We start from the raw sequence: 15,154 nt of genomic DNA, 5'->3' as shown, positions 1-15,154 counted from the left end.
ACGTGGGGCCTCAGGTACAAACCAGATTTAGCAAATCCGAGGCAGTGGGAAAGGGGTGTGTGTGCCTGTAAAAGCTAAAGGGACAGTGGGAGTGCCCTGCTCTTAAGTTCCTGCCAGCACACACACCAGGGCTGCTAACATGGGGTTCTCACGGGCACTCCCCTGAGCACCGCAGGCTGCAGCCCTCCCAGCCGTGGCATCAGCCTAGCTCACTGCAACCTCAGACTCCTGAGCTCAGGCAATCCTCCTGCCTCAGCCTCCCAAGTAGCTGGGACTACAGGCGTGTGCCACCACGCCCGGCTAATTTTTTCTATTTTCAGTAGAGACGGGGTCTCCCTCTTGTTCAGACTCATCTTGAACTCCTGAGCTCCAGTGACCCTTCCGCCTCGGCCTCCCAGAGTGCTACGATTACAGGAGTGTGCCACTATTCCTAGCCAACACACAGATTCATAATCTGGCTTTGCCACTTGTCAGCTATTAACCACTGAACCTCTCTCATCTGTGTCCTCTCTGTCACATGGGAACACGACCCATCTTGAAGGAATTCCATAAGCGTTGGAAGCATAAAGCTCCTAGCTCCATGGCTGTGGTCCTGGGTTGGGCAGCTCGAGAGCCACAGTTCTGCTGGGCTGGAGCCCCATGGCCACGGATAGGCACCCAGAGGTACAAGCCCTTCTTGCACAGCCCTGGCTCTGGTTCATCAGCACCTCACCCCCAGCCAGCCTCCCCCAGGCCTGCCACTGGCTTGCTCCAGAGCTTCCTTTTCTGACTAACCGTGGGCACTGTCCCCCTACCCTGGCAGGCACTAGCTTTTAGGAAGGTTGAGGCTTCAGAGCCAGCTCTGCCTTGGTTGGCCCTTGCTCATAGGCTGAGCAGAGCACTGTGTCCATCCGGTGGGTCATGGGGCCTGTCACCTCTTCTCCAGCCCACACTTCATCCACACACAGCAGCGGCCTGACCTAGCTGGTCCTAAACAGCTTCCTGAGGCCCACTCACAGTTGCCCGCCCCTGCGGCTCTCTAGCCACAGGTCAACAGTGAGTTCTAGAAGAGACTAAGTTAATAAGGGGTTTCTCTGCAGGGCTGAAAGCCTCAGACATTAAGAGAGGCAGGAGACAGGTGGAAGACCCTGAAGGTAAGTGATAGGGGGAGAAATCTAAATGCCTTTGGGGACTTTTGGAGGAGCAGGGAGTGAGAGCTGCGGTTTGGACCTTCACCTCCCAGCTCTGCCCTCTGACTGCCTCCAAGGGGCAATTAATTAAACTGGACCATTCCCACCTCCCACATAGTCTGCTCTGATTTCCTTTAAAGACAGGGTTCCAAGAGCCAGGTGGCTTGGCTATTCATCACTGCTTGTGATTCTGACCTCAGTCACACCATGGAGGAATGATAAAGAGCCACCAAGAAGCTGTCAGGGCCTTCCTTTTCCTTCTGCGCTTGTCTGCATGTCTGGAGTATGACTTGAAAGCAGAGGATGCCTTTGTTCACCAAGTACTGATCAACACCAGGGAGTGGCAGCCAGCCTGGGAAGAGCCCGAGCCCCACCTTCTTGCCAGGGGCTGCATCACTGAGCCCTGAGCAAAGCCCTTCTTTCTACCGCCTCCTGGCTCCTCTCTGGAAACAAGCCAGCCAGCTTCCCACTCTGTCAAGCAGCACAGCAATGGGGCTCCTCTGTTTTCAGGACTTCCTGCAACCCCTCCAGCCTGCCACAAAGCCAGGGCTCCTTGACTTGGACAGCCAGCCTTCCTCCAGGAGGGCTGCCCTTGCAAGGCTATGCCAGGGGCAGCCGACCTCAGAGACTAGCATCCCAGGGACCACAGGCTTCGCCCTCTTTAAAGGGGTGGAGCTGGTAACGTGCTCCCCTGGTCTCTCCCAGAGCAGTAAGCACTGGCGGAGCATTGGTACGGAGAGCAGAGCCTGGATTTGAGGAGCAGGAGGCAAGCACCATCCCCACCCACTTCACAGCCTCCCCTGGGGAAGAGGACCACGTTCCCGGTCAAACTCACCCTCCTCAAAGTGAGCCCTCCTTGCTCCTCTGAGAACACCAGTCAGTCCACTCCTCCCTAACCCTGGCTTCCCCAAACACACACACTCACTAGCCTGGTTTGGGAGGACCAGGTTGGGTCTAAGAGGGTTGGAAGAGGGTCTCATGGCGCTCCACTGTCTTCTGTGTTTTCTCCAGGCAACCTTCAACCCTCTCCTCCCTAACCCATGCACCCACGGGCAGGAAATCAGCCAGTGATAACACAGCCCCCCATAGCAGACAGGCTTCCTGGTGCAATCCTAGGCAAGGGCACACAGCATGAGAAGGAAGCTCCAAGGGCTGGGGACAAAGAGCAAATGTTCTTGCACAGAGATGAGCCAGGGCGATCCACACAGAATGCTGGAGCAGGCAGGTAGAGCATTCCCTCCCCAACTCCCAACTCTTGGATATCAACATCAGGAGTTACTGAATCTGATCACTCTTTCCCTCGCCTAGGGGAAAGGAATGGGATTGTGCTTCTGTTTTCTACCACTGCCCTCTCTTGCCCCTTCCCATCCCCTGCCCATGGCAAGGAACTCTGGTCTGGTTTTTTCCCTCCCTCCACTTGTAAGCTCTGGAAGGCTAGATACCCTGGAGAAGGCTCAGGCCTGCCAGACCCCAGCAGGGGCTGATGGAGAGGGACTGAGCAAGGGTACACCCAAGTCCTGCCTACACCCACCAACGGGAAGGGGAGGCTATGCCTTAGAAAGCCTCCAGGCCACAGTCTCTGCAGCCCAGAGTTGAAGGACTGGACTTAAAAATTTGAGACCAGACTGGGCAATATAGCGAGACCCCTGTCTCCAAGAAGAAAAGAAAAAAAATTAGCCAGGCGTAGTCGCAGGTGCTTGCAGTCCTAGCTACTTAGGAAGTTAACGCAGGAGGACTGCTTGAGCCCAGGAGTTCAAGGCTACAGTGAGCTATCATCATGCCACTGCCTGGGCAACAGTGTGAGACCTTGTCTCAAAAAAAAAAAAAAAAGAAACAAATAACAAAAAAACAGCACCTATCCCCAGATCCTCTGAGGGATGGGAAAATAGGGAAGAGAAAAGGTCATAACCCAACTGCCAACACGGTTAAACTGCAAGAGATGGGCCCAGGAAGCAGGGCGACTGACTGCTTCACTAGAAAGAAGAGCCACAAGACTGGGGTCTGTGGAGTCACAGCATATAAACAACCCAACAGGATTCCAGACCCCCAGCAAGGCAGAGGGCAGCAGCAGACTGACCTGGTTGGCATATTAGAACAGGTTTGGCCCAGAGCTCCAGGGCACAGGACAAGCTACAGCCCTTGAGAATGTGGGGAGAGCTTCTGGGACGTGAGGCCCCCAAAGCAACACTCCCTCGGAGTGCAGCAGCCTCAGGTCTCAGACACCCCCTCTCCCGGCCCCGCGGCCAGAGGTCAGGTGCAGCGTGCTCACTCAGCCAGTGCTAGTGTCACACGTGAAGCTGCAGGAAAGAACAAGTTTCTCCAGCACGAGCCCCGGTCACATACCACACCTCCTCCATTGGGCTGGTACAACCTCTGCCTGTCACCTTTCAATCCTCCCAGCCCAGCCAAGCTATCCAGGTGGGATGTGTGCCAGAGCCTCTGGGACCAGGCAAAGTCAGGAAGGCCACAGTCCAGCCTGTAGGCATGGAGGGGGCAGCAGGCTGAACCTGAGGACTTCACCTTCCTTTTTAATCTATCCTGCCCCCACATTTCCCTGCGAGGCAGTAGTTCTTTTGACTTTTTGTGACTGCATCTGAACATCCGGTATGAAATGGAGACACTGTGCGTGGTGGCAAGCAGCAGTGTGGAGCCTGGAGAAACGTCTGGCTCCTGGGCCCCCCCCCCCAGATGCCAGGCAGGACAGACTTGGTGCTGCAGGCTGCAAACAACTTTGTGGCCAGGATCCTATGTACTTCCTTCATCAAAACCGCACGCTACAGGCAGGCACGCCTGTAATCCTAGCACTCTGGGAGGCCGAGGTCGGAGGATTGCTTGAGGCCAGGAGTTTGAGACCAGCCTGAGCAAGAGGGAGACCTCGTCACTACTAAAAATAGAAAAAAATTAGCTGGGCATGGTGGGGTGCACCTGTGGTCCCAGCTACTCGGTAGGCTGAAGCCGGAGGATCGCTTGAGCCCAGGAGTTTAGGGTTGCTGTGAGCTAGGCTGATGCCACTGCACTCTAGCTGGGGTGACAGAGTAAGACTGTCTCAAAAAAAAAAAAAAACTCACCACATGACTACAAAGTATTGTTTTTTGTCTTCAAACCCAGAACAACCTTTCCCCTGACCCACCGAAAAAACTTCTCTCAGCCAGGCCAACTTCTTATCAGTTTCTATTCTTTTGGCCCAGTAGGAGGAAGGATGCGGGTGGAGAGACTTTGACAGTTTCTGCCAAGATCAGAAGTTGGAGAAAGACCAGTCCTTTGTCTGGTAGCCCGTGGGCTAAGCTGGGCCTGAGCACTATGTAAAGACGTGGATCACATTACAAAGCTTACTTAGAGTAAGACAGCTCCTAAAAGGTACCATCATGTAGGTGCCAATTCCCTGGGAGACCCAGGGAAGGAGGCATCCCCTCCCTCCCCCCGAACCAATAAGCCCTGAGTAGAGAGAAGGGTAGGGCAGAGACTTGACCACAAGGTGGTTAAGTCTTCTCAGAGAAGATTCCTAGTGGTCCCAGAGGGCAACTTGGGGAGACAGGCAGCACTAGGAGGCCAGAGAGTCTGGCAAAAGGGCATCCAGAGGTCTGCTGGCCCTAAAAGTTATCTCCAGGGAGGGGTAGAACAGGGCAGGGTCCAAAAGCCCTGGAAACAAACCAGAGACCTGGACTTTGGGAGCCAGGCTGTTTTTACTCTTTGTATACCCTATCTTTAGCTTTCTTTTGTTCTCCTTCTATATTTAGTAATGTCTCTTGGAAAGGTCAGCCTATGGCAGCTACGCTAATGGAAACTCAAAGAAGGTGTCTGCATCCATGCTTGGACCAGAAGATTAAAGGGAAGCAATGTAGCCCCTGCCACCCCAGAAGTGGAGGTAGAAAAAAGCCGAGTACAAGGACAGAGGAGACCAGAATTGGGCCCCTTGCTCAGCTGCTGTGTCCTCTGGACATCTCCTTTCCAACACAGACCCTGGAAGTTCTAGTTAGGAAGAGAACAGTCATGCGCCCATGCCAGCCTGGTGCCATCTGCTAACTTCTAGTACTAACCCTGCAGGTGGCCAGGTGGCTTTGAGAAGCACCCCTGCCCTGTGCTCCGCTTTTCCCTGTCACTAAAGTTCAGCCCCAGCAGACTAGTGGTGGGGGGCACCGGGGGTCGGGGGGTGGTATATTATGAGGAACTGAGAGCCCAGAACACAATTGCTTTCATTTCTCTCTGGCTCTGGCTGAGCAGTCTTCATCTTCGTTGAGGAGCTGGGAAAGAGTATGCTGTGACCTACTCAGGCAGGGTCCCTGGTTGCTAGGGAATCGCTTTATCTGCTCCGGAGAGTGGCAATATCAGCTGCTATGAGTAGGCCTACAGGGGTGAAGGGAGCCGGGCTGGGGAAGCCAGGAGCTCTCTCCAGTCCCTGCTGCCCCTCCTTGAGAAGTGACTCATCCTCCCAGACCCGGCCTAAGTTATGAGCTCCCTGCCAAGACGATATCTACCACAACACTCACTTCTGTTGTCAACCTTGGGGGACATGGCAGGGAGGGATGAGACGTTATCTACCACAACATTCACTTCTGTTGTCAACCCTGGGGGACATGGCAGGGAGGGATACACAGACCTCGCCCAGGGCGTTATCCTTATCATATCTATCTCGGGGTTACAAAGGCAATGCCAACACGACAGTGCTGTGGAGGACTTGGACTGTGCAGGGATAATTTGAGGCTGTGAGGAGGAGGGACCCAGGGTCTACCTTCGAGCCCTTTGCCTTCCTTTGTGAAGCTGGGGCACCTCCACCCCAACATTTACCTACGAGTTAACGTTTTATAGCGAATTGTGAACCAATGGCAGAGGACCTTGATACCAGGACAGGCTCCACTATTCAATAGTTGTGTGTCTTTGGGTAAATCATACCTCTCTGGGCCTCAGGTCCTCTATCGGAAAAATGAGCATGACGATACCTGTCCTACTAACCTCACACTCTCCCCGAAAAGACTAAATAAGCAATGACTGTAGGCCATGAAGGGCTGTATACCCAAGTAACATCACTGAGTTTCAGCCTTACGGAGAGGAAGGAGGCAGGCATGACAAACACCGCGGCTAAGCTGAAGGCAATGGGGGGCCTGACCCAGGCTGGGAGACCAGTTAGGACCCGGCCCCAGGCAGAAACAGGCAGACCAGGGCACTCTGAGCACCAAGCAGGAGGGGCAGACCCAGCACACAAGTCAGTGTGGGCTGGCAGAGTTCAAGAACGAACTGGCTGTCAGCAAATATCTGCATGAGGGAGAGGGTCAGAACGAAAGGGGAATTCAGCCCGAAATACAGAAGAGCCCCAACCTCGCTCCCCGAGAACCAAGTAGGTGGTGAGAAAGGCCCCAAAGCTCCCAGGACCTCCAGCATCTTGTTAATATATAACTCCACACTCTCAAACAGCCCAAAGCCCCTCACAGGGACAGCATTCCTTTTCTGGACCAGAGGCCCCAGCAAAGTGACTTACCCAAGGCAAGAACCCTGTGTAAGATTGAACTTGAGGTCTCCTCTTGCTAAGTCAGAGGCTCGAAGCCCAGAGCACGCTGCTGAGCTCTTACTGCAACATCCCCCTGCTGGCTCTGCCAAGCTGGGCCAAATATCGGCACCCTCACAAATAGGAGGTGATAGGAAACTGAGTCCAGAAAAGAGCTATTTTTGTCTTTCTGGACTTGAAACTGGCACCTCTGTCCTGGGCATCCTCTTCCAAAGGAGAAAACAGAGGAGCACAACTCTCCCCAGTAGAAAGGCCCCAACATAATCCAGAAAACACAGCAGCACTACAGCTATATCCTGGTCTGGGCGCCAGCAAAAAACAGCACGGCAGGAGGCTAGACACGCAGAAAGCCAAGATGACACGGGAGACAGAAGGTGGAGGGCGGCGGCGGCAGCCCCAGCAGAACCCGGACAGAGTTGGGCCAATGCCCCCTCTGTCTACCGGGGCCTGGCTGAAGCCACAGTGAGTGAGGGTCTCCATTTCACACAGAGCCCTTCATAACACCAGCCACCATGCAGATCACCCTGGGCCACAGGAGGAAAGGACCATTTGCCATAACCTGCCTGTGTCAGGTGATTCAGCGCAGGGAATGAGTCGCCTGTCATAGATGGGGAGCCAGGGCAAGGAAGGGGCTCCTCCCTAAAAGTTGGCACTTCATGCTGGAAAGAGCCCCCAACCTACAGGTTAGACAATCTGGGCTCCAGTTTCAGTTCTACCTACTTGGTCTGGGGATTTGGGCAAATTTCTCAACCTCCACTTCCTGATCAGTAAATGGAATGACTGGATTCTAAGTTCCATTCTATATTGTAGCATTCAGATTTTAACAAGGTAAATTAATAAGTGGTAATAGACCCTTATTAGTTTATTTACAGTGGTGTTGCTTGACATATAGGTCAGGCCACAAAGCAAGTTGTCCATGGGTCCAACCAAATGCACACCTGACGCTGCTTCAATTCATGACATCTTTACAGTGAATGACAACCCCCTTTGGAGAGTCACCTCTCCCCAATTTGCCATCTCTGTGCCCTGGCTTGGCCAATCAGAGCACCAAATGCAACCAGCTACAGTGCATGACCCAGGGTTGGGCACGGCCCCAAATTCGGAGTGAACCCAGGAATCCTGTGCGCATCCTGGGAAGACATGCTGAGAGGGCGGAGGCCTGCACCACTGGCGGGTGCCTCCTACCACGGAGGAACTCAGAGCGGGTCATCTTCCCTGCACCAGGCCAGTCATACCCTCAGGCATGTAAGTCAAAGGATTCCCTCTGTCAAAGTTGGATTTGTAGCCTTTGTAACTGAAGAAGTCCATCTGATAACAATCTTGCACAGATGGACGACCATTTTCCGTTTCATTTGAAAGAACTCTAAAAAGTAACTTCTTTAAAAAGCAACTTACTGTATCACTTGCCGTCTGATGCACAAGCGCTGCCCTGAACCTTCCCCGAAAACCCCTGTCCTTGACAAGTCAACCCAGCTCAGACGCCCACCAGAGCAGAAGTGGCTGACATTCTGGGATTCCTGGCAGTGGCTCAGTTCTGGCCAGGACCCAAGTCCTTCTCCAGCCAGGGACGCTGCCCAGACGTGCAGACGGTGAGGGAGTCCCTGATAGGTATGACCTCCCAGGGTGCCTGGGGTGAGCACTGCTCCCCACCTGGAGCCCCCAACCACAGGGAACCTCAGCGGGGGGCGTGCCACACCTTCTGCTGCCCAGCCATGCCCTGACCCAGCTGAAGTGCTTCAGGGAAAGAGAACATGCCCCTGGACATGGAATGTAACAGGAAGTTAGGAACCCAGGTTCCATTCCTTGGATTTTGAGGGGAAGCCTTTCCCAAAGTGTTTCTCAACCTGTAAGAGTCATCTCTGGTTTAAACGATGCTAGACACTCCCCTGAACATCAGACCCATCTATCCCACTTTTTTTTTAATTAGCAATAATCATGCCTCGGATAAACTTCATTGGCTACGATACTGCCACTGCACAAAGCTATCCCACTAACCTCTGAATGCTACCCCTTCAATGGTATACCTCTGAAGTGCCCAAAAGTACCTCAAACTCAACCTGCCCCAAACCAAACTCATGCATGACCTAAGCCCCTCAAACCCAGTTCTCTTTCTGTATTCCCAGTTTCTGGGAAAGGGAGCACCATCCATCTAACCCTGAAATTGAAGACTCATCTGTGAACCCCTCCTTCCGACAACCTCCCACAGCCAATTTATTACAAAACCCAACTGATTTTTACCACCTAAATCTCCCTCAAATCTTTCTATTTCTCTCCAGGTCTACAACCATCATTTTATTCAAGGAAATGTCATCTTTCACCTACAGTAGGCTCCTAACCACTAGCCCCATATCTACCCAAGAGACCTCCCCTCCAATTCTGTCTCCACACAGAAGCAAAAGTGGTCTTCACACATGCAAATTCCATCAAATCTGCCTGTCCAACTCCTCCCAACAAAACAGCCAGAATTCCCAATGCTCTGATGCAAATGCGGGACTCCTGAGCCCCCCACATGGCCCCAGGTCTGGCTGGCTGACCACCAAGGTAACCCTGGGACCAAATGGAATAGGAAAGTCTGCAATCACTGCTCAATCCACAGCCCTGGCCCCACTCCTGGAGTATCTCCAAACTGCTGGGACAGGCTTAGAATCTGCTCAGTCTTGCCAGGTTTGCCCCCTCCCCCAGTGTAGACCTCATCTAACCACAGATGGGAAAGGGAGCTGGTGGCCAGGCAGGGGAAGCCCAGCTGGGCTGAAGCCAGGGGCTGTGTATTTCAGGAAGAGGTGATAGAGCACCAGCAGCAGCACAACAGACTGCCAGTATCTGTCGGGCTGGCTGAGAGATGGCAGCTGTCTGGAGTATAAAACTCCAGGAGTCTACCTCTTCCCTCTTATCAGACTGCCCCCTGGCAGCCAGTGAAGAACAGTCATTAACAGCCCCTCCCACACTTCCTTCTGGCTGTGTCCAGCCCAGCCAGGGGCTGCTGGAAACCCTCCTCCCTGCCAGGGTGAGGCTTGAGGCCCATCTCTCAGCCATCTCTCTACCTACCCCTCCCTCTGGGGCATGATCCAAGAAACCTTATGCTCTGCTCAAACTGGTCTCCTCAAGGTCCCCAAACGTCCCCTGCCTTTTCAGTTCAGGCCTTTCCATCTCAGTATATGTGGCCTTTTCCTCACCACCTTCCTTCTCTTCTCTACTATGAGACCTGCCCCCGCCCCCTTCCAGGCAGGTTCTCAACTCCTAGCGGACATGCCACATGTCTGTGCCACTGCCCCGGGCCTCCCATGACCAGCCTGCGATTCCACTTCCCACCCAGCTTTGGGGAAAAATAAACTGCCTAGAGCAGAACACAGGACATAGGCAGTGGGGGGAAACCTGGAAGAGAAAACCACAGGAACCCTACGAACAGTCACCCCAGGGCCTCAGTGGCAGCCACGTAAGAAGGGAGGAATGTGAAGAGAGGCCAGATGGGTTTTCTCCCAGGGGTGGGAGCCGGCAACAAGGAACCACAGAGAATGGAGGGACCGAGAACAGCTCCCAGCTCCCAGGGCCGCAGGAGCCTAAATCCCCCAGAGAGATGCCAGAGCCGGCTGGCTGCTGTTTGATGCATCCAAACAGGTTAAGAGAAAGGTCGAACCAATCCCCACAGATGTCTGGACTGCGTGCTGGCATCCGGGGCCCCCACACTACCTCCCCATGCAGGATGTGGTGCTCCTCTGTCGGTCAGATCGACCAGATGGTCTGAGAGTGAATCCCTGGGCAGCTTTCAAATTCTTTATTCACAGATGAGAACTCTGAGGCCCAGAGAGGGGCAGCAACTTGCCCTGGGTCACATAACACCGAACCCCCTGTGGGTAGCTAAGGTAGCAAGAACCCTGCATGCACCCAACCAGACTGAGCCCCCAACTGTGAAAATCACTGGCCGCCCCGCCTCCCTGCTCCCCCCTCCACCTCCACCCCAGCAAACAAGCTGCTTCCCCTGCAGAAAAGCCAAACAGCCCTGCCCTGAGGCTCTCGGCCCACGGCCATCCCAGGCCTCCACCTGGACCTCTTGGCTGCCAACTCGGGGCCTGCCGGCTCCTCCCCCTGGTCTGCACAGGGTGAATGGCAGGGTGTGCCCACATACACAGGAGGGGCAGGAACTACTAGACTTTACAGCATGGGTGGAAGACGACACCCTCCAAGACACCTCACCCAGGTTTGAAGAGGGCAAGGAACACAGACAACTGGGTAATGCCACTTGAGAGATTAAAACTCACACTCATTCTAGAAGTCTGCCCACTGCTGCTTTAAGGACAAGAGTAAATTGCTTTTCAGGCACTGAGGAAAAGCTTTCATCAAACAGCTGCCACTTTGATCTTGGGCTGAACCTCCTTGACACAAACTCTACCTGCTCCCCATTTCACAGCATATTCCTAAGAGGCGCCAGTGTTCCCGGCCCCTCCCCTGGGAGAGCCTAAACGGGGCCTCCACTCCTCTCCTTACCCCCTTCAGGTTCTCCCCTCTCAAGAACCATCTTCCCCTACCCCTGATACCTGGGGTCTCCCCTGAGCACTGCTAGAGAGCCCCAGAACCAGCCAGAGCTGAAAAAGGGTCCAGGGAAATAGCAAGCCCTCTGGGACAGCAGGGAGCAGAGAGAAGGACGACCCCCTGGAAAGTCCCTCTTGGCCGGGCAAACCCAACCAGGCCTCAGACTCCTCCCTAGGGAGGGAACGGAGGAGTCAGGGGCTCTTGGGAGCTCTCCCCACCTTGCCTTTCCCACACAGCCACAGTCCCTTTTCTTGCACAGCCTAAGGAGTCAACACAGGCCCACAGAAACTTTCATTTCCTCCTGACTCTCTGGTTCCAATTCACCGCCTGCGTCAAATGGCTAGTATCGTGTCTTTAATGGAACTTGGGTCGGAATGAGGGTGGGGGGAAACCCACTTATGGGGCAGGGAAGACTCAACATTCTACTAATGTCCCTTTGTAAAGGAACCCTGCAAAGAAGGCAGGAAAGAGGGGGCATGGGAGTGGGGGAGGCAGCAGGGGTGGGGCGGAGGGGGTGACAGTGGCAGAACCCACCTCACCCCCACCATTCCTTTGGCTGTGTCCCTTCCCCCAGCCACCTCCCATCCTGCCCTCCTAAAGACCAGCCCCATCCCCTCTAAACTCCCTTTAGCCACAAAAATAAACAACTTGTTGATTTTTCCTCACCAGAGCAGCTCCCTCTAGACCAATTAGCTATTTGCCTTTGTTCCTGGTTCTCTTCCTCAGAAAGCTGCTGACCTGCCAAGGCTGGGAGGCTGTTGCCTGCACGCAGGGCAGGGGCTGACGATTTAGGAGAGAAAAGGCAGAGCGGGGCGAGGACTGCTCCGCAGGTCCCTGGGTCATGCCATCACACCTCAGGGTCCCCCCACCTTGAGCCCTGCGAAGCCACCCTCCAGGAGCAGGAGAGGCCTCTGTGCCTGAGCATGAATACCCCCCTGGAGGAGGAAGCCGGACTGAGGATCCCTTAAGTTTTTCAGTATCTGATACCAGAACTATGTGCATTGTGCTAATATCACTATTGTGCAAATAAAAATTTAGCACTGATAGCAAAACAAAGAAACATGACATTTTTTTCTTTGGATTTTGCTTGTTCCTTGTTCACCTTATTGTTCCTGGTAGTGACCAGTGCATACAGGGTAAAACAGCACGTTTGAACTGAGGGAAAGTTCTCTTCACTCCAGGAAGACGAACTTCTGCTCCGATAATCCGTGGGATAAAGTGCCCTTCAGCACAGCTCGTCTGTGTCCATCTAGGAGGCCCCTGTTCTCTCCCTCCCACCCTTTCCTGCAGGAGGAAACTCCCCCAGGGCTAGGCTAGAAAGCGGGGTGGCCCCAAGCCCAGCCTATGCCCTGGAGCCCTCGGAGAGATCTGCAATGGCAGGAACACTCCATCGACAATACGTTGTAATCACAATGATTTATAAATAAGCAACAAGAAGTACTCCAGCATGGCTGGTTAGGGACACAGGCAGGCGTCCCTGATGAGCACGACATAAGTGGAGGAAAAGCCTGTTTTCCTCAGATAGCAGGCAAAGTTCAGACCCTCCCCTTGAGAAATGTCCCTTGGAGATGTCTGCCCTAACAGCTAGCAAGGACTTACTGTAACAAGCATTCTGAGCCGAGCAGGAGGGAACCTAGGTCCCAGGGAGCTGGGCCAGGCCCTTTAGTCAGTCATGGCTCAGGTGTGCCAGAACTTGGGGTGAGAGGGGCAGCTGAGCATGGGAACTGAGGGCAGTGAAGGGGGAAGAAAGGAGAGGCCCACCCTTGGCTGCCTGTGGAGACGGAAGACGTGCGAAAGTGCTGAGCTGGCCCCAAACCCCAGTGGCTTGCAGGATGTAGAGGGCCTCTGGGACTTTGCAGCTCCACCTCCTCAGGGTTGCGGGCCCCAAACCTCAGGCAGCTCACCAGGACTCCAGGTGTGCTGTCAGCATCCCACACACGGCTCTGCTAAGGCAGGGACACACCAACTTCTGAAACTCTTCCTCCTCCTGACTGCCCCATTTCAGCTAAAGGAACCAACTCTCCTCACCAGGCACTGAAACGCCCAGCCCGGCCACTCCAGTGTCTGTTCCGAAGACGGCATCTACTTTCACAGCCTCTAGTCTCCACCCCTCTTCTTCATTTCTACTGCCAGATTCCAGCCTTCCTGACATCTCACCTGGACCCTACCTTGTTTTCCGTGTCCTCCCTCCCTCCTCTCCCCACTATGGCCCAGTCTGCCCCTGGTCTGACAGCAACTTGTCAGACTGAAGTACCCTCTTCACCACCACCTGCCAGTTCAAGTTCTTGTCTAGCACCTTTCAGGACTCAGCTCTTGTGGTGTCCCTTTCCTCTTGTTCTGGGGACTTTCGCTTTTCGATACAATCTAGGGGGACTGCCTACCATGCCACCAGCCCTTGCCTGGCCAAGGGAGAGAACACAGCCCAGGCTGGCCAACCAGACATTTCCTCCCTGGCATGTGAATCTCAAGCAGTGGTGACAAAATTACCGAGCACAGCCTGAGCACATTCATCCTGGCGACAGTGGTAGCCCGAAGAGGTGACCTTTGGTTCCTCCAAAATCCTGGAAGGGACCTGAGTCCCAAATTATCCCTCTAATTCTGTAGTGCCCGTGGCCTTCCAAGCAAATCCTTTCTTGCCAAAGTTGGCCAACTTGTTGCTTGCAACCAAACAGAATTTCTCTTTACTTTCTAAATACATCCCCTACGCTCTAGCGGTCTAGCCAAAAGGGACAACTCCCTAACTGTGCCCTGTGACTGCCTCTCTTTGCACCCACTGGCCTGCACACCACCAGCCCGCAGGCACTGCTGGAACCCTACCCTTAAGACCCAGCCCAAATGCCTCTTCTGAGCCCTCTATGGGGATGACTTCTACCTCCTTTAAACTTACAAGCCACCCGCTATCCTGTCAACCTTCCACTGTAGACATATTGGCGCACTTGTCTCATCCCCCTCGCAGAGCACAGTGACTTACTTGGTCCTTGTTATCTCCTCCGCAATAGCCAGCAAAGTTTCAGGCTCAAAAAATTTCATCAGGCCGGGTGCAGTGGCTCATGCCTATAATCCTAGCACTTTGGGAGGCCAAGGCAGGAGGATCACTTGAGCCCAGGAGTTCAAGACCAGCCTAAGCAACACAGCAAGGCTCCCATCTCTTAAAAATATATAAAAATTAGCCAAGGGTAGTGGTGTGCACCTGTAGTCCCAGCTACTCGGGACGCTGAGGTAGGAGGATCGCGTGAGCCCAGGAGTTTGAGGTTGCAGTGAGCTATGATGATGCCACTATATTCTAGCCCAGGCAACAGAGCAAGACTCTGTCACAAAAAAAAAAAAAAAAAAAAAAAAAAAAAATTCATCAGGCTTTTGGGGACAGACAATCCCAAAGGACAATTACAAGTTTCCTGGGCAAGACAGCAGGGACTAAGAGCCGAACTAAGAGCATGGGGTATGTGTCAGAAAAACCTGAGGTCGATACCAGATCCTCCTACTAGCTGTCTGGCTTTGGGCAAGTCTCCTAAGTTCTGTAAGACTCAGTTATTCATCTACAATATAGTGACAACGATGTCAACAATGCAATGTTGCTGTGAGGATTAACACCTGAGAACATCTAGCACAGTGCCTGGCCAGTAGGAAGCACTCAAGGAACAGCAGCCACTATTTGAGCTATTAGTAGCAACTGGCTTAGCAGACACTCAGTCTAAGAGTTAGAATCAGTAGTCCAGGGGTCTCTGTGACACACAAAATCTCTCTCTGTCCCTCAGTAACCCTACCTGGGTCAGTGTCTGCCTTATATAAACCTCCCATGAAACAACAGATGGAAAGTGCTGCCTCCCGCTTTTCTAAATTTCAGAGATTCCGGCCATCCTGTCCAGTGTGCAGCCACGGCAGGACTTTGCCTGGCAGGCAACCCAACTCGCTCAGTCTGGGAGACAGGCCCAGGGCACATGGGGGCCCCGCTCAGCAT

The 15,154-nt window shown here is 53.7% G+C and overlaps 1 protein-coding gene and 1 non-coding gene across 3 annotated transcripts in view; both read right to left on the bottom strand.

The window, feature by feature from the left end:
- Positions 1–15,154, bottom strand: part of ST3GAL2 (ST3 beta-galactoside alpha-2,3-sialyltransferase 2) — a 46,640-nt gene that overhangs the window by 28,775 nt on the left and 2,711 nt on the right. The gene's annotated exons all lie outside the window — the stretch shown is intronic.
- LOC138374080 (U4 spliceosomal RNA) lies at positions 8,519–8,653 on the bottom strand. The gene has a single exon (XR_011231353.1). It is a non-coding gene; the product is annotated as a U4 spliceosomal RNA (small nuclear RNA).

Source organism: Eulemur rufifrons, chromosome 23 (assembly GCF_041146395.1).
Source record: "Eulemur rufifrons isolate Redbay chromosome 23, OSU_ERuf_1, whole genome shotgun sequence".
In the NCBI taxonomy this organism is placed as follows: Eukaryota; Metazoa; Chordata; class Mammalia; order Primates; family Lemuridae; genus Eulemur; species Eulemur rufifrons.
Note: the sequence above shows the minus strand (reverse complement) of the source record. Positions and strands in the feature narration are given on the sequence as shown.